Source organism: Helianthus annuus, chromosome 5 (genome assembly GCF_002127325.2).
Source record: "Helianthus annuus cultivar XRQ/B chromosome 5, HanXRQr2.0-SUNRISE, whole genome shotgun sequence".
Taxonomy (NCBI): domain Eukaryota; kingdom Viridiplantae; phylum Streptophyta; class Magnoliopsida; order Asterales; family Asteraceae; genus Helianthus; species Helianthus annuus.
Window position 1 is genome coordinate 3,190,257 of NC_035437.2, and position 19,136 is coordinate 3,209,392.

Genomic DNA, 19,136 nt, shown 5'->3' on the forward strand with positions numbered 1-19,136 from the left:
AACCGGGCACTTGCAGTTCAGGTGGATGAAGGTTGTGACTGGTCAATCCAGTTGGGTGGTGATGCTCCCGATGGAACAGCATGTTTTGCTCAGGTTGTGAAGGAGTTAGTTCACACCAGTGGTGGAGAATCTTCTGCCAGTGGTGGTGAATCGTCTGAAGATGAAGACTCTTCTGGGTACAGCAGGAGTGTTGATGAAGAATCATCCAATTCTGGTGATGATCATGTGGGTGAGGCATCAAATGCAGAAATTGATGCAGATATTGATGAACTTTTGGGAGAAGCTGCAGCAGAAACTCAAAGAAGATCTATTCTGGTGGATCAAGCTGCTTATACTTCATCTTCTCTCCATTAAGCCTTTATGGCTAATGTCGACGGTTCATCAAGTCAGGTATGTGTCGATGAACCCACTGCTATTAATTGTGTTAACTGTGATAGATTGCATGCTAGATGTGCTGATATGGAGAAAAGTATGTCTGAGTTGCAAGGCAAACATGATGCTTTACAAGCTAGTTTGTTTGACTTGCAAGACAAACATACTACTGTGAATGAGAATTTGAGTGGCTTGCAAAGTAAGCATGACGCTTTGCAAGAAAAGTATGATGTGACTTTTCTCCACAATCAGAAATTGACTGTGGACCTTTCCAAATGCACAGAAGCCAACATGTTTTACGAAAACCATGAAAAAGAATTTAAGTCAATGATTGAGACATTAAAGAAAGATAAAACTGAATTGACAAAAATGGTTTCCAGAAAACAAACAGACATTAATTTGTATATCTCTCGTCTTGAGACAATGCAAAAAGAAATGGTGTGTGTAAAAACGGAAAGTGAAGCAATCCAACTCAAGCTAGATAGCTATTTGAGTTCTAGCTATGTGTTGGATCACATCATTGATGTCCAAAAGGAGAAAAGGGACATGACGTGCTTGGGATATAAGAAATGTCCACCTCCTGTGAGACACAATTATGATGCCATGCCAGATGAGGAGGACAGAGTGCTATTTGAACCTTCTGTGCCTCTAGATGTTAAGGAGTTTGCTGCAGGACTCGGATACCAAAAGGAAGTATCCTGAGATTCAGATGTGTCAGCAGATACATTTGTAAGTGCCGAACAGAATCAAGATCCTCCAGTTGTGATTGAGGATGCTGATTCTTCTGATGATGAATCTGATGATGCTGTCCCAGCAAAGTCTGATGCGGTAACCAAAAATGAGGACATACCTCTTGAGAATCATATTCTATGTGATCCTCCTGCTAAACCCGCTAAGACTGTTGCAATCGAGTCCTCGTCTGAAAACAAGTCGGAGAGTGTGAATTTGCTGTACACTCTAGTTGGTGATGATAAAATTTACTCAGACAAAGATTTTCCCATTAAGAATGTTAATCAATCCTTAATCTATAAAGTCTTTGAAAATTCGACAAGTAAGTTTTTGGGAAAGACAGGACCACGTGTTACAGTTACACAGTGTCCTCCTATTCCAAAGGCTGAAATTCGAAAACAATTTGGCAACAAGAAATTACCAACAGTGCCAAAACAGCAAAATCACACCAAGCCCAAAGGAAAATCACCGGCTCAAGTCCAAAAGAAGCCGAATCAAAAGAAGAAGAAGAATGTAAACTTTGTGAAATCGACGGGAACGGACAAAATTGAAACGGGTTTGAAAATAAATCTAACTTAGATTTTGTCAAGAAAGCTACTGTTTTGAGAAGAAATGAACAAAACAGTTCAAAGCCTAGTACCTCGGGTTCACAAAGTTCAACATCATCGGCTAATCGATCACATGATACTTCGGGGTTTGTAGAACGAAGATCATGTTTTGAATGTGGAACAATTGGACATATTATTCGAAATTGTCCATATCTTCATAAGCAAAAAGAAAAAGTTGATGTTCCCCGTGACCACAATGACCGTAAGCCATCTGTTTCTGTAAAACAAGATCCCCGCCTTGCAAAAGAAAGGGAAAAGAAACAGAAGCGCCAACAGGTCAAGAAGATTGAAAAAGCAATTAAAACCGATGTGGTTCAAAAACAATCTGTTGCTGTAAAACCAGACAATTCTAAAACTTCAAACAATCAAGAAGTTAAAATTTTAAAGAAAGACACTGGTAAAACAAAACAGACCTGGAAACCTAAATCGGTTACTGAATCAGGAGGACCATCACAATTCACCAACCATCAAAGACAAGAAGTTATTGTCAATGATGAAAATGGAAGACCCAAGACCACAATGGCTTGGGTCCCCATCTCCAACTAATTCATTTGAGTTCATGTGCAGGGTGTTCCAGGAGGAACTGTCAGTAGTCATTGGATTGTTGATAGTGGGGCATCCAGGCACATGACAGGCGACATGAAGCTTCTCTACGACGTCAAATCTATTAGAGGAGGTTATGTTGCTTTTGCTGGAGATAAAGGTGGATATATAACGGGTGAAGGAATGATATCTAACGGGATTGTCAGTTTTGACAAGATCAACTTTGTGCAACAACTTGATCACAATCTTCTTAGTGTTTCTCAAATCTGTGACAAGCAGTTCTCAGTACACTTTGATGCTAATGGATGTTATGTGCTGAAACCCGGCTTCAAAATTCCAAAAGAATGGATTCTCTTGTCGGCTCCAAGGATAAATGATTTGTACGTCCTTGACATGAGCCAAGCTATTACTACGTCTGCACAAGCAACTTGTTTCGTTTCCAAAGCCACAGAAAAAGACACTATCTCTTGGCACAGACGAATGGGTCACATTCACTTACGCAAAATGAATCATTTGGTTTCAAATGAATTGGTGAATGGTGTTCCCCTCAAAAATTTCCATCTTCAAGACGTCTGTGTTTCGTGCCAGAAGGGAAAGCAAACGAAGAAGAAGCACCCTACAAAGAAAATCAACACGGTGGCAGTTCCTCTTGAACGCTTGCACATGGATTTGTTCGGTCCTGTCAAGCACAAGAGTATTCGGGGTGATCAATACTGTCTCGTGATAACTGATAACTGATGATTATTCAAGATTTTCTTGGGTAGCGTTCATGGCACACAAGAGTGAAACCTTTGGTATTATCAAAAACTTGATCATTCAGATTGAGAATTTGTATAAATTGAAGGTTAGGCGGATACGTAGCGACAATGGTACTGAATTTAAAAATCATTCCATGACGGAGTTTTGCACTTCAAAGGGTATTCGTCATGAGTTTAGTGCAGCTTATACTCCTCAACAGAATGGCGTCGCTGAACGTAAGAACCGCACATTGATCGAGACTGCTAGGACAATGTTGGTAGAGTCGCAGCTACCCATTCCATTCTGGACTGAAGCTGTGGCCTCTGCATGTTACACATTGAACCGAGTCCTTACAGTCAAACGACACAACAAGACCTGCTTTGAGCTTCTTCAAAAACGGAAACCGGATTTGTCTTATCTCGAACCGTTTGGAGCTCCATGCACAATCATCGATCCTAATGGAAAGTTTGGGGCAAAAGCAATTGATGGATACTTTCTTGGGTATGCCACCCCTAACTTACGAGTCTGGAATCTAGAAACTAAAAGGGTCGAGGAATGGTCTGAGGTCAGAGTACAAAGGCACACCTTGCCAGTCAAAAATCCGGGTCAACCTTGGATGTTTGAGTACGATGACTTCTTCAATTCGATCAATGTTGAAGCCGTTGAAGAAAATGCTGCGGCTAGGATGTTTTTCGAGAGTGACAATGCAACAGTTTCACCGGTGGTTCGTCCAATTCTTGTTAATCAAGAACCATCTTCTTCGGTGAACAATAATACTCTCAACAATGAGGATTTTCATGATGCAAACGAATTGAACGAATCTTCAGAGGATGATGAATTTCTAGATGCAGATCAAGAAGCCCCAACAACAGCAGTTCATGGTACTTCAGAGGGTACTCCTCCAGTGGATGCCCATAGAACAGCTGAGGCTACTGCATCATCCTCTTCGTCAATTCCGGGTCTTGATTTGGTTGTTGATCTTAATCTTAACAACCTGGGTATAAATATTCCAGTTCCAGATAATCCAGAAACAAGGATTCATAATACCCATCCTCAACAAAACATCATTGGAAATGTGCAAAGTGGCGTTCAAACAAGAAACATGTTGCGAAACAACAACAATGCAGGCTTGTATGCAGCTATTCGAGAATCCGGGCAACAAAACGATTGGTCCTTCGCGTGTTACGTTTCACAGGAAGAACCAAGAACTTGGAAAGAAGCCTTGAAAGATAACGCTTGGGTTGAAGCAATGCAGGAAGAACTGCAACAATTCCAGAAGCTGGGTGTCTGGAAACTCGTAGAGAAACCTGCTGGATACAAGAAGATTGGTACCCGTTGGGTTTTCAAATGCAAAAAGGATGACCGCGGAGTTGTTATCAGAAACAAAGCACGTTTAGTTGTTCAAGGTTTTCGTCAGATTGAAGGGATCGACTACAACGAAGTGTATGCACCAGTGGCACGTCTCGAAGCAATTCGAATCTTTCTAGCCTATGCGTCCTTCAAAGGATTCAAGGTTTATCAGATGGACGTGAAAAGTGCATTCTTACATGGTGTGGTTGAAGAAGAGGTATACGTCGAACAGCCTCCAGGTTTTGAAGATCCTATCCATCCCGATCGGGTTTGGTTGCTCAACAAAGCTCTCTATGGTCTACATCAAGCACCGCGAGCTTGGTATGCAACCTTATCTGACTATCTGCTGGAGAACGGTTTTCGTAGAGGTCTTATCGACTGTACTCTTTTCATCAAAGAACAAGATGGAGATCTTCTTCTGGTACAGGTATATGTTGATGATATTATTTTTGGTTCTACTAATGATGTCTTGTGTAGGGAATTCGAGCGCATTATGCAGGATAAATTCGAGATGAGTGCTATGGGGGAAATGACTTTCTTCTTGGGCCTACAAGTACAACAAACAGAGTCTGGGATATTCATCCATCAGACTAAATATGTTGGTGACATCTTGAGCCGGTTCCAGATGTCTGATGCAACGCCCATTGGTACCCCATTGCCAACAAATCACAGAATTACTCCTGACTTGAAGGGAGAAGCTGTTAGTCCCTCAAACTACCGCGCAATGATCGGATCTCTTATGTACCTCACAGCATCAAGGCCAGATATAATGTACCCAACGTGCCTGCTTGCCAGATATCAAGTCAACCCGAAGGCCTCACATCTTGCTGCTGTTAAAAGGATTTTTCGTTATTTGAAGGCGTACCCTGACACCGGTCTGTGGTACCCTAGGGATAATAACTTTGAATTGGTAGCTTTCAGTGATTCTGATTTTGGCGGATGCAAAATCGACGGTAAATCCACAACGGCTGGATGTCAGTTTTTAGGAAATCGCCTAGTCACATGGCAGTGCAAGAAGCAGACGTACGTTGCTACATCAACATGCGAAGCTGAATACATTGCTGCCTCAAGTTGTTGCTCCCAAGTTCTTTGGATCCAACAGCAAATGCGGGACTACGGTTTTGAATTCCTAACTACTCCTATTTACGTTGATAATTCTGCTGCTTTAGATATCACTAGAAATCCTGTGCAGCACTCAAAGACCAAGCACATCGAAATCAAATATCACTTCATACGTGATTGCTTTGAGAAAAGGCTAATCGATGTTGTTAAGGTCCACACCGATGACCAACGTGCCGACTTATTTACTAAAGCATTTGACAAATCAAGATTTGACTTCTTATTATTGGTAAACGGCATTAAGGTCAAGCAAGAGTAAAACCAACATCGGAAAATCATTTTTGTAAATATCTTTGTGTGTTTTAAATTTGTCTTAGTTTATTGATTTTAGGGGGAGTAAATCCGAAAATCTGAAAATCCAAAAACATCGAAAAATTTCAAAAACACAAAAACAATAGAAAAACAAAAATGAGTTTCCTGGAGAGCAAAAGAGAAAATGATAGTACATCAGTGGTCTATCCAAACCTCTTTAAACCTTAAATGAAAAACGATAAGCAGCTCTATATAAGATGTATCGGTAGGCTCACAATCATTTTAAAGTGTGCAGGGTGATATAAACTTAAATCGACTGAAGATCAGGTGGGAACCATTCATTGGCATATGGTCTTAGTACCGAAATTTCGTTTGATAGATTGCCGAGGTTCTGAGATATTCGGTCTTTATGCTGCTTATCATCTGGGTATCATGGTTGTTTCTTTTACCGAAAAATAACGGGGACGCAAGTCTAGATCTTCCATGATACTATACATACGTGTACATATTGCATACTGCATTCGACCTCAATAAGTGATAAACAATCACATGTCCAAATCAAATAAGTGATAAAATATCACATTTATCCGGGTGTCAAGTTCGTCTCTCTGCTGTACGAAAGTACTGACCTGTTCACGGACTTGCACCTATGCCCTCATGCATATGAAAATCAAGTTCCTCATCAATAAGTGATTATATCACATAGGGCTTGTTTTCAAATCAAAATAAGTGAGAATCTCACATCTTATACGGTCAAACAGATGATAATCGGTATACTCACCGGTAAGATGAATTCTCGTGCATACCTTGATACGGGAATGTGTCGTGATGTGGATGAACACCGGTCGGTAAGTATAAATCATACCTTAACGTATCCCCTCGCCATGATTACATCTGATAAGTTGAGCTTAAGTGGACAACAATACCGATAATTGTTATATGATGTTTATCTTAATGTTAACTAACTGAACAACAGGAGTGTTTTGGCATGACCGTACACTGATATGATTCTCTTACCCTCGAAACTCGCAAAAAGAATGTCTGTATATATTTATTTACTGCTTTCAGTCTTTACATTTGAAAAATTCAAAAATACCAAAAAGATTTTATTTCTGCTTTATTTTCGATCGTACGATGTTGGAGCTCGAGTCTTCGTTACCTGAAACCTGACTGAAAACCGAATTGACTAAATCTTCATAAACGGTCAAAATTTGCAGATTTTGAAAGTTAGAATTTAAAATTGATAAATTTATTAAACTTTCAAACTGTCGGACGGTGTTTGATAGTGACATGGTCATCAGTGTGTCATTTGTTTATGTTAACTATATTCCAAGCAGTGTTCTCATTAAGCGTTTAGATTTCTTGCATGTGCAGATTCTAAAGGCTGGGAGAACATGGTCGATGACAAAGCTTTGGAACGAAGACACGACGTGAAGGCACTCAAGTGATGAAAATGATCGAGTAGCCGCTGACCATCATCAACACCACAAGGATCTCACTTCATAAAGATCAAGTTTTTCACGAGCATAACTCAAGGGGGAGCTTATGTTAAGGGGGAGTTTGTCAACACACTTCCTACGAGATACGGGTAGTTTGTTGATACACTTTCTGCTTTCAAGACGTGAAGACTTTGAAGATCCTCCGACTTTGAAGACTTGAAAGGACATCAGAGTTTTGAGAACTCGAAGACCAAAGACCATCGAAGTTCGAGACGAGTCTACAACTATAGAAGATAAAGACAAAGCTACAGCCAAGGGGGAGTTTGTTGGTGCACTTGTGTCTGTACTTTGTCTGTATTCGGTCACGATGTAAACGATGTCCTTGTCAGTCCTGTAAGCTGACCAAGTCAACCATCCTCCGGTTTGACTTGGACAACAGTTAGTAAATTTGATGTAAGTTGTCTGACTCGAAGGATGAGTGATCGAAGGATAATGTAGATCCTTCGATCACCACGAAAGATATGCTTCGATTGATAGACCTCGAAAGATCATCCTTCGAGGTCCTTGCTGATCCTTCGAAAGCCTTGCATTCGAAAGATGATCCTTCGGACCATCTATCGAATCCTTCGGACCAGACATCAGATGCTGGGTATATATACCCATGCAATGTGTTGAGAACAGATAGATGCACACAGATAGAAAGATAGAGAGTTTGAGAGCATTCTGTCCGAACACACACACACACACACTTGAGAGTTCGCAGAACAGATTTGTGAACATAGTGCTTGTAACCGAAACCTTTCATACGTATTAATACAGTGGTGTTAATCGGTGAATCTTTGTGTGTTTGTATTTGTGCTTGTTTCATCCCGGTTTGCTCACTAGCTTGGATTCCGCACTTGCTAGTGGGTTAGTATAACAAGGTTTAGGTTCGTCATCCTCCGAGAAGGGACCTACAGAATCAATAACAAAATTACATATATTTCGAAAATATAATCTCAAGATAAATTGCATGTTCGGTAAAAGTCCATGACAGATACTAAAAAAAAAGGGTAGTTGCACGGTACCCCTGACCGCGGAAGGGATCTCCCTTCCCAGTTCACCACCCGACAAGGATCCCTGGCGGCAAATACCCATAGCCATCAAAGAGGGGTAAGAAGCATGTTTCAAACCCGAGACCTCGAGTGTCCTCGGTCCGGCTTTAAAGCGGGTGTCGGTGGCCACCAAAGTGGCACTAATGGGAATTGAACTTGGGTCTCCATTGGAGAACCCAAGTCACTCCACCACTAGGCCACTTGTGGCGGTTAATTAAGGAGGGTAAGTGGGAAATCTTTTACGCAACATGTTCTCATGTGCACCACCGAGTCTTCTGTTCAGTGGTAACCTGTTACTTTTCTAATGAGTGGTTATGGGTTGTAGTTTTTGGTTGAGCCATTACTTTTCTTGAGGGGTTGGCTGGGTCACTATGCTTTGTTCTCCAGGCGGAAGGGTGATCCCTGGTGTCCGTGCTTTTGTTGTTAAAAAAACATGTTCTCATGTGCGGCCAACGTCTTTTAATTACATCTTTTTCCTTGATCAGACAAGAGTTGTCGGATGAAAAGTGGTTCATGTATAAAGGAAGCTTAAGGTTGATACAAAGTGAAGACATAGATACAACTTCTGCACATATAAAACATACTTGATACTTGTGTATTCCTTGAGAGAGTTCAAAATATATCCACCAATGATTTCGGTTTCGATTGAGGCTAATAACCGAATCGTGCACACCCCTCGTAGTGTCTATGTTCGTCATTTCTAGCATGTATGTAGGAAGAAATCAGAGAGTGCGATATGTCAACATGGGGACCAAGGACGGAGGGGTAAAAACGTCCAAAATAAATCCATACACATGATACTCACATGACAAGTAATATGCATATGCAACTCATGGATCTTCCACCATTGTTTTTAAACACTAATAATTTTTTACACGTGATTATTTAAAAAATACATCATAAAATCAATTTTTTTTTATGTTTCAAACAAGTATAGTATAAAAATATCTAAAAAATATGTGTAAACTGGATTTTGTAATTTATGATGTTTAAGTCTGTTCATGGTATTTTTCACAAACTCTATAAAAAGAATACCATATAAAAATGCCATAATTAGTGCTTATTGTTAGTTTTTTTAAAGAAAAAAGAAAAACGCCATGATAATTTATTGACTTTTTTATGCCAACGGTTAAACACTAACTTTCAAATAATTCAGTGAAAACCACAAACATCATACACACACTACTAGAAAACTACATTGTTTTCTACAAAAGTTTCTCACAAATTTTCCACAAGTCAATTTTTGCTACAATTTTCCTACAGTTTTTCGTCAAAATAAAAAAAAAAACATAAATAACCCGAAGCTTTTTCACAATTTTCAGACAAATTTGTCACAAAATAAGCATTTGTAGCAATTTTATAATCAAATACATCTGTTTATACGTATTATTGTTATGAAGTTCATGGAATTTTTCTGCATTTTTTTGCACAAAAAATGTCTTTTAATTTATTAATAATTTTTTTAAAATTTATTTTGTGTTTGTTGGAAATTTTCAGTAAAAACAAAAATTAAAAAGATGGTTTTGTCTGAAATTCGTCGATACAAATAGAAAACAGAAATTATATTTGTCAGAAGTTTGTAGGTAATTTAGATTAATAATTTTGAATTTATTTATTATTTGTCGAAAAATTGTCAGTAAAATTAAAAGAATTTTATTTTTGTCGAAAACTTGTTGGTAAAGACAAATAATAAAAAAGTTATATTTGTCAGAAAGTTGTTGGAAATCTAAAAACTAATTTCTAATATTTTGATCAATTAAGTATTATTAATGTTATTATTATTCTTAGTAATAAATAAAAAGAAATTTTAAAAACACAATTTTGTAGGAAAATTGTCACCGATTTGATGAAAAACTGAGATATAGCTTTTGTGGGAAAATTGTTGAAAATTTAGCGACGAGTTTTGTTTGTAGTAATTTTGTCAAAAGTTTTGTAGGAAAGTTGTCGCTGGCTTGATTTTTGACAAGTTTATTACACACGAATTTTTTTTTTGTGGAAAATTTGTCGTTACTTCAGTTTTCCAACAAATTTGCTACAAATAACGTTGTCGCAAAAAGGCATTTTTCTAGTAGTGACAATTGTAATCAACGACACGCCATAGAGCCTACTAGCGATTTCTTTAGGATTACTTATGTTCATCGGTTTGTATGCTTAGGTTTGCAGGTTGTTATTCCTTAGGTATTTCATAAAAAATGACATGAAAAACACCATGAGAAAACGCAGTTTAAATTTAGCGTGTTTCATGAAAAATGCAGTTTTAAAACACTATAAAAACACCCTGTTCTAAACACTATAAACATGTCAACTTTAAAAAACGTCACAAAAATGTAGTCTAAAAAACACAATAAAAATGCATGGTTCTAAAACACTAAAAAATCTGTCCGGTTTAAAAAAAATACCATAAAATACCCAGTTCTAAAACACAATAAACATATTCATTTTAAAAAATGCCATAAAATATCCCGTTCATACAACAACCAGTCCTCCTCCTCCTTCTTCTTCTTCTTTCAAAAGTATAACAATAATATATTTTGTTTGAAAGATGAAAAAACTCTGGATTTTATGTTGTAACTTTTTTTTTTAAATAATCACGTATAAAAAATTATGAAAAAATAGGAAGAATTGTTTTTTTTATGAACGACTATTTCATAAAACGGGGCGACTAGCAAGACGCTAGACCCAAAAAATACATACACATGCAAAACATTACACAATAAGTTACACCAATTTCTCCATCATAACTCCTTACACGAAGACCTATTCTTTATCCATAAGTATTCTAGCGACTTTATATCTTCAATAATCTTCGCGATGTTTGTTTCCTTGTTTTAAAAATTAGCTCGTTTCTCACTTTCCACATACTCCAACAAACCATCATTATGATACCTTAAACGATCTTTCTTTTGACCTGGTCCGTCTGTAGGTTCATGATTCGTACCGTGACTCGTGATTAGTGTGTGATTAGGTTCAATACAGGTGAGATTAGAGACTAATAAGAAACTTCTTTGTTTAAATTCGGTATTACAACGCCCGATTACATGCTAACCGAACATACCAAAGGAGTATACATCCGGGGAGAGACCAAGTGGTGATCTCTCCCCCAAAGCCTAAAACCTCATCTCAAACTCTCTGCCTTGCAAATGAACAAGGGGTTGGTATTTATAGCCACACCCACTTGTCTTGTGCACACACACGATCAAACACATAACCCTCTCGTTTGACCACTTCAAATAAGCGGGTCAATACACGTTCGTTTGACTGTTTCACTAACTATTACGTAATCAGCATAAAATATTCTAATCTATTCGAACAGCATCGGACATAAAAACTGCACCATCAAATTCCCCCTTGTCCGTTGCTGTCGAATGCTGAAAATGCAACTGCAATCGATCTTCAGTCAAGTATTTGTTGAAGTTATCTTCTCTGTGTTAACAAATTCCCCCTTGACCGATGATCCAGGTAAGTAGTATCTTCACTTTGAATCTTCATACCAAATCCTTGAAGCTTCTCGTATAATATTTCCCCCTCAAAGTACACGTATCCGTGTTGGGTGTTGTGCAATCTCCTCGCAAGGCTAAATTGACCGATCTTCTGCTAATCTTCCAATACTCCAACCGGCATTTGATAAGGGTTCCATTCTTTAAAAACTGCGTCAAGTCTTGTTCTTGTCATAAGAACTCCATTTCATTTCAAGCATACTACATTGGTAGAGTTTTCTGGTGAACTGTCTTCTGTAAATCATCTTTGTGGAATCGACCAAGTAATGCACTTTGATCATTAGTATCAACACTCAGGAAGTCAGCTAGACCGAGTATATCATTTGCAAGCTCAACAAGCATGCTTAGTTGAACTACATCCAGATCTCATTGTCTCGCCTTTGTGAAGTTGACCACGTAATGCACTACGGATCTTCAGCATCAGTACTCAGGATGTCAGCTTGACCAAGTACATCGTTTACGAACTCAACGAATTGAATTACACCCAGATCCCGGTAAAATCTCATAAAGATTCCCTAGGTTTTCAGTGAACAGCGCTTTGAAACTACTGTAGACTTTAGATACCTGTATATTTCCATGCAAAACCCTTCACGCTGGCTTGAGAATTAATTAAAATCCTCAAATATGTGTCTGTGCAAAACATTCCACGCAGAACCTTTGTATCACTAGAAAAACACAAACTCCACCACCTGTGATTGCGTTTAGAAATTTACCGAAGAAATTTCAAAACATATGAAAATTTTTATCCCCCCATTTCTTTGGTAGAATCTCTAGACCTGGACAAATTCCTTCCACTGAGCGGAACTATCGTCAACTACACTGAACAAATTCTCTCCATTGAGCAGAATCTTTCAAACGTTCTCGTTTTTTCTAAAAATCACGAAAGCGACTTTCTTCTTTGCATATTCTAGTTGATAATGAAAGTCCCCTAGCCCCGTAGGATCCGACTTGTATCCCCCCAAAGTACTGCTAACACCTAATGCGAAAGCTTCCATCATAGGCATAACTTTTCGACTTTGTGAACTCGTTAGGACCGATCTTGGCTCTCTGGGTTCCTTCAATCGTTACCAAATGCGAGAATATGACAATAAACAAAATTCTTTCGAGCATTTACGAACACTGATAACATAGCAAATTTTCACGTGCAGAAATAAATATACCATTTTTGGCCCATAATAGTCACGTCACCAATTTTGACATTTGCACCAGTAACCGTGACTACCCCACGTAAAAAAAAAAATCATTGTTGGTACATAATGTCTATCGCCTACGTCAACAGTCTAGGTTGTGTCAGTAGCTTGTAATAGGGGGTTAAAGTGTCAAAATGTAAAGTTATTTGTGTGTATAGCCATTTCGCACGAAATGGATTGTTGTCCATTTCGCACGAAATGGAAGTTGGCCATTTCGTGCGGAATGGAAGATGTTGGTTTCGTGCGAAATGGTGGCCCTATAAATATGGGTCTTGGGTTTCCATTTGGTACGAATTGGTGAACTGTGCAACGAAGTGCTGCCAATTTCTCACCGTGTATTATCGTTGAAAATCAATGGAAAACTAGTTTTAAACATATATCTCTGCTTCTACACCTTTCTATCACTGATTCTCAGTTATTAGAGTGTTTCCGCCTCTCTAATGACTTAAATTTGACTCTAAACGACTCATATAGGTCGTATATTGATCCTACAAGTGGTATCATAGCTCAGGATGAGTCAAATCGGCTGAATCAGTGCTTAGAACTCTTTTTTTCTACTCATTCTTGGATTTTTGAACGATTCCACGGACAAAATGGACTGATCTTTGAATATAACGTGTAAAACACTGTTTTAACAAATCCTTGAAAGAATCAGACCTAAATTTGGACTAAAACTGATGAAAAAGTACCAAAAACTTCATTTCGCGTGAACAAACAGCATTTCGTGTGAAATTTTTGTCCATTCCGTACGAAATGAATCATTTCGTGTGAGGGTTTTACCATTTCGCTTGAAATACTTGTCCATTTCATACGAAACGGACCACTTCGCTTGAAAAAGCAAACTGTTTAATCATTTCGCACGGAAAGGCATCTTGTTTACTCATTTCGCACGAAATGACATTCTATTTTGTTTGAGAGTGTCATTTCGCTTGAAAGTTCATATTGTGTGAACTCATTTCGCTTGAAAACTGTCCATTTCGTTTGTGTCCATTCTGTTTGAAAGTTCATTCTGTGTGTAGAAGCCATTTCGATTGAAAGTAATTTTTCAAAAAGTTAGAAAATTTTTCCAAACTGTTTTCATAAAATGGATAACCAAGAGTTTTATAACATGTTTTTCGGAGGGGGAATGACAATAGTTCAAACTCCAGCGAGCATTGTGCAGAACGTTAACATGGAAAATGAGCTTGGTACAATGCAAAAGCCACCAAAATTGATGAACATTGATGAATATTTAGGGTGGCCAGGGAGGTTTAAAACCTGGATATAAGCAAATCATTTTGAGTGTTGGATGAAAACTGAGTCAAAGTATGTACCTCCGACGAATGGATCTGGTATTGAGAAAGCACTCCATCAGTTAACTCCGCTTGAACAGGACAACTTCAAAGCTGAAAAGAAAATGATGAGCATCTTGCAGCAAGCAATCAAAGAAGATATTCTAGTTCTGTTATGTGACAACTCGAGTTTCCAAGATTCTATCTTCACATTAATTGCACGTTAATTGTATAAGTTGTTTGTTTACACGACTTGTTTGCTTTGTAACCGTACACGTTTGTGATATGTTAGACAAAACTTCCATCAATTTAACTTACTAGACAAAACTCTATCATGAAGTCCCTCAATTTATATCGACTTAATCGCCGAGGCCGATGGCGAGCGGGTCATTAGTTAATAGCGCTATTACGTTTAACAAACCTCACACCGTGTCGTTCGAACGGGTGTGTACTAATGGACTATGGCAAACTATCAGTGATGATAGACACTGATGTAGGGCACAACTTATATTTCGTTAGTAGTCGATATGGTGCTGTCTAGTGGTTCACATGGGAAGCCCCCACTGATTATGGTTATGGTTTGGGAAACAGAAGTACTGGTTAACTCGTGGTTTACGATACAACTTATAATTTCAAAACAAACTGGTAAAACTGAACAATCAGCCGTGAACTCGCTCAACTTTGTTGTTGACTCGTTGTTACATGCCTTGCAGGTCATTAGGTGCTTATGGAGCTTGCACAGGGAGGAGCGGTCGTTGTGGGATTTCAGACTGTTATGTCCCGTTACTTGACATTGAACTTTAAACTGTGTTTTGGTTATTTAAACATTACTATGCTTCCGCTGATTTCTTAAACATGTTTGGCTTATTTTGAAACTCCAATTATATTGCATTTGGTTTTATTTATTTAATCGCATTGTTCAATATGATTGGTGGCTTGATCCTGGTCAGTCACGCCTCCTAGCGGTGGTACTCCGCATGTGGATTTTGGGGGTGTGACAGATTGGTATCAGAGTCATTGGTTATAGTGAACTTGGTTTTAATAAAGGGAAAAAGTTTTTGTTAGAACCAGAATATAACCGGTACAGTGCTCAACGATCCACAACGACGCTTCGCTCCACGTGCATGGCTCAACACTATAGGTGATATGGTTTATGTAATTATTGCCTACTTGCTAGTTATATAGTAGTTTGCTCATGGTATGCTTAGATGAACATAACAACTATTGTTTGAAAACCCATGTGTGCTTACTCTCTTCTGTCATCGCACTTTCGCGAACATCTCTCACTCATGTTTCCTTTGGTATGAAGATCATGAGTGGACGCGTTAACCTAACCCAAGCCCAGCTAACGGCTCTAATCAATGACCAAGTTACTGCAGCACTCGCAGCCGCTCAGGCAGGAGGTATAACCTGCCATTGCATCTTACTCTAGGATCTTTAGATCCTACTCACGTAAACCCACACTTGTTTAACTTTGTCACTTCTTGCACACACAACAGGTCAACCTGCACAGCCTCCTGCATGTACCTTTAAAACTTTTATGGACTGCCGACCTACTACTTTCAACGGCACTGAAGGAGCTGTAGGCCTCCTCCACTGGTTCGAGAAGCTCGAATCTGTTTTCGAGATGTGTGAATGCTCTGAGGCACGTAGGGTGAAGTATGCTACTGGTACTCTTGACGTAATAGCACTTACGTGGTGGAACTCTCAGGTTCAGATGTTGGGAATTATTGCTGCTAATGCCACCCCATGGAACGACTTCAAGGATCTGATTAAGGAAAAGTATTGTAGTCGTGATGACATCCACAAGTTGGAAGTTGAGTTCTTCAACTTAAAGAAGACAGGGTCGGAAATCGAAGCGTATACGAAAAGATCCAACGAGCTGGCAATCTTGTGTCCTACTATGATAGATCCTCCCATCAAACGTATCGAGCTGTATCTCAAGTGTCTTGTGCCAGAAATTCAGAGTCATGTGACCGTGGCTAATCTAGGCACCATCCAGCAAGTCACTCGACTTGCTCATCGTCTCACTGATCAGGCGGTGGAACAGAACAAACTGCCCAAGCGTATTGGTACTACTACTACAGTCACTACTACTTCTGATGCCCCCAGTGACAACAAGCGCAAATGGGATGGAGTCTCCAGCAAGGGTTCAACATCGGCTCAGTCTCAGTCTCAGCAGCGAAAGACTGACGACTACCAGAGTCCTGGTCAGCAATCGTCTGGTAGTCAAGGGCAGGGTTGATACAGGGGAAACCACCCCAAGTGCAACCGATGCAACAGGCATCACAGTGGGCAGTGCAACAAGGGTCGTTGTTTGAGGTGTAACAAGTTTGGTCATGAAGCGAAGGATTGCAGGGGCGCACGACCTGTGAATCAGAATCGTCAATGGCAACAGCAGGCTCCACAGAATCAGCCGTAGCAACAGCAGGGTAACAGGGGATGTTTTCAGTGTGGTGCTGAAGGTCACTTCAAGAGAATCTGTCCTCAGTTGAATCAGAAACAGAATATCAACAACAATCAAGGCAACGGAAACAACAATGGGGGTAACAACAGGGGAAACAACGGAAACAATGGTGCCCGGGGTCGCGCGTTCGTGATTGGTCAGGGTGATGCTAGGAATGACCCCAACGTCGTAATGGGTAAGTTTCTACTGGACGACTTTTATGTTAATGTTTTATTTGATTCGGGTGCCGATACCAGTTACGTGTCCTTAAAAGTTAGTCAAATGTTAAAGCGTGTCCCAACACTTTTGAACACCAAGCACATGGTAGAGCTAGCAAATGGTAAAAGTTTAGAGGCCACACACATAGTTGAGGGTTGTAATCTCGTCTTAGCTGGTCAGACCTTCTCTATCGACCTCATTCATATCGTCTTGGGTAGTTTCGACAACGTTATTGGTATGGATTGGTTATCCCAACATCGAGCAGAGATACTTTGCAGGGAGAAGATCGTCCGCATTCCCGTTCAGATGAAGAACCTTTAATGATTCATGGCAACAAGAGTGGTGCTGTGGTAGGCATCATTTCTTTCCATAAGGCCCAGAAGTGTTTGCGAAAGGGCCACACTGCCATTTTAGCACTCGTTACTGACACCTCGAAGAAAGAGAAGGAGATAGCAGATATCCCGATTGTACGTGACTATCCTGAGGTATTCCCTGAGGAACTACCAGGTCTTTCGCCTCATCGGCAAGTTGAATATCAAATCGAGCTAGCTCCTAGAGCAGCGCCAATAGCCCGTGCACCTTACCGTCTAGCTCCATCAGAATTAGAAGAACTGTCCACGCAACTACAAGAGTTCTTGGATAAGGGCTTTATTCGTCCTAGCTCTTCGCCTTGGGGAGCTCCAGTATTATTTGTGAAGAATAAGGATGGTACCTTCAGAATGTGTATCGACTACCGCGAACTCAACAAGGTGATTGTGAAGAACTGCTATCCACTTCCACGCATTGATGACTTGTTCGACCAGCTGCAAGGGTCGAGCTATTGTTCGAAGATTGACCTGAGGTCAAGTTACCATCAACTGAGGGTCCGAGATGAGGATATCTCTAAGACAGAGTTCAGGACTCGTTATGGGCATTATGAGTTCCTGGTTATGCCTTTTGGGTTGACAAACACGCCTGCAGTCTTCATGGATCTTATGAACAGAGTGTGCAAGCCCTATCTGGATAAGTTTGTTATTGTATTCATCGACGACATCCTGATCTACTCTAAGAGTCAGGAGGAGCACGAGCATCATCTACGGCTTATTTTAGAACTCCTTCGAACAGAACAGTTGTACGCTAAGTTTTCAAAATGCGATTTTTGGCTTCGTGAAGTCCACTTTTTAGGCCACGTGGTAAACAAGGATGGGATTCATGTTGATCCATCCAAGGCAGACTCGATCAAGAACTGGCCTGCACCCCGTACACTTACAAGACAAAACTCTATCATGAAGTCCCTCAATTTATATCGACTTAATCGCCGAGGCCGATGGCTAGCGGGTCATTAGTTAATAGCACTATTAGGTTTAACAAACCTCACACCGTGTCGTTCGAACGGGCGTGTACTTATGGACTATGGCAAACTGTCAGTGATGATAGACACTGATGTAGAGCATAACTTATATTTCGTTAGTAGTCGATATGGTACTGTCTAGTGGTTCACATGGGAAGCCCCCACTGATTATGGTTATGGTTTGGGAAACAGAAGTACTGGTTAACTCGTGGTTTACTATAAAACTTATGATTTCAAAACAAACTGGTAAAACTGAACAACCAGCTGTGAACTCGCTCAACTTTGTTGTTGACTCGTTGTTACATGCCTTGCAAGTCGTTTGGTGCTTATGGAGCTTGCACAGGGAGGAGTGGTCATTGTGGGATTTCGGACTGTTATGTCCCGTTACTTGACATTGAACTTTAAACTATGTTTTGGTTATTTAAACATTACTATGCTTCCGCTGATTTCTTAAACATGTTTGGCTTATTTTGAAACACCAATTATATTGTGTTTGGTTTTATTTATTTAATCACATTGTTCAATATGATTGGTGGCTTGATCCTGGTCAGTCACGCCTCCTAGCGGTGGTAGTCCGCATGTGGATTTTGGGGTGTGACATGTTACAACATCAGGATAACTCACAGTCTGTCTGGAATGCATTGAAAATAAAGTTTCTTGGAAGTGTTTTGATGATAAAGAGCAAAACATCATTGTTGAAAAAGGAATTTGATATTTTTACGGGTATCAAGGGTGAGACAACAAAAGAGTTGATAGAAAGATATTGTCATTTGGTTGTAGAAATGAAGCGTTTGAGCATTGAAAAAACAGATGAAAAATGGGTTGACAAGCTGGCAGATGCTTTACCGTATGATGAGTGAGGAACATATTTGTTGGTGTTGAAAAATAACCAGGAATATATTGGAATAAATCTAAGCTCATTCATCAAGAAAATTGAAT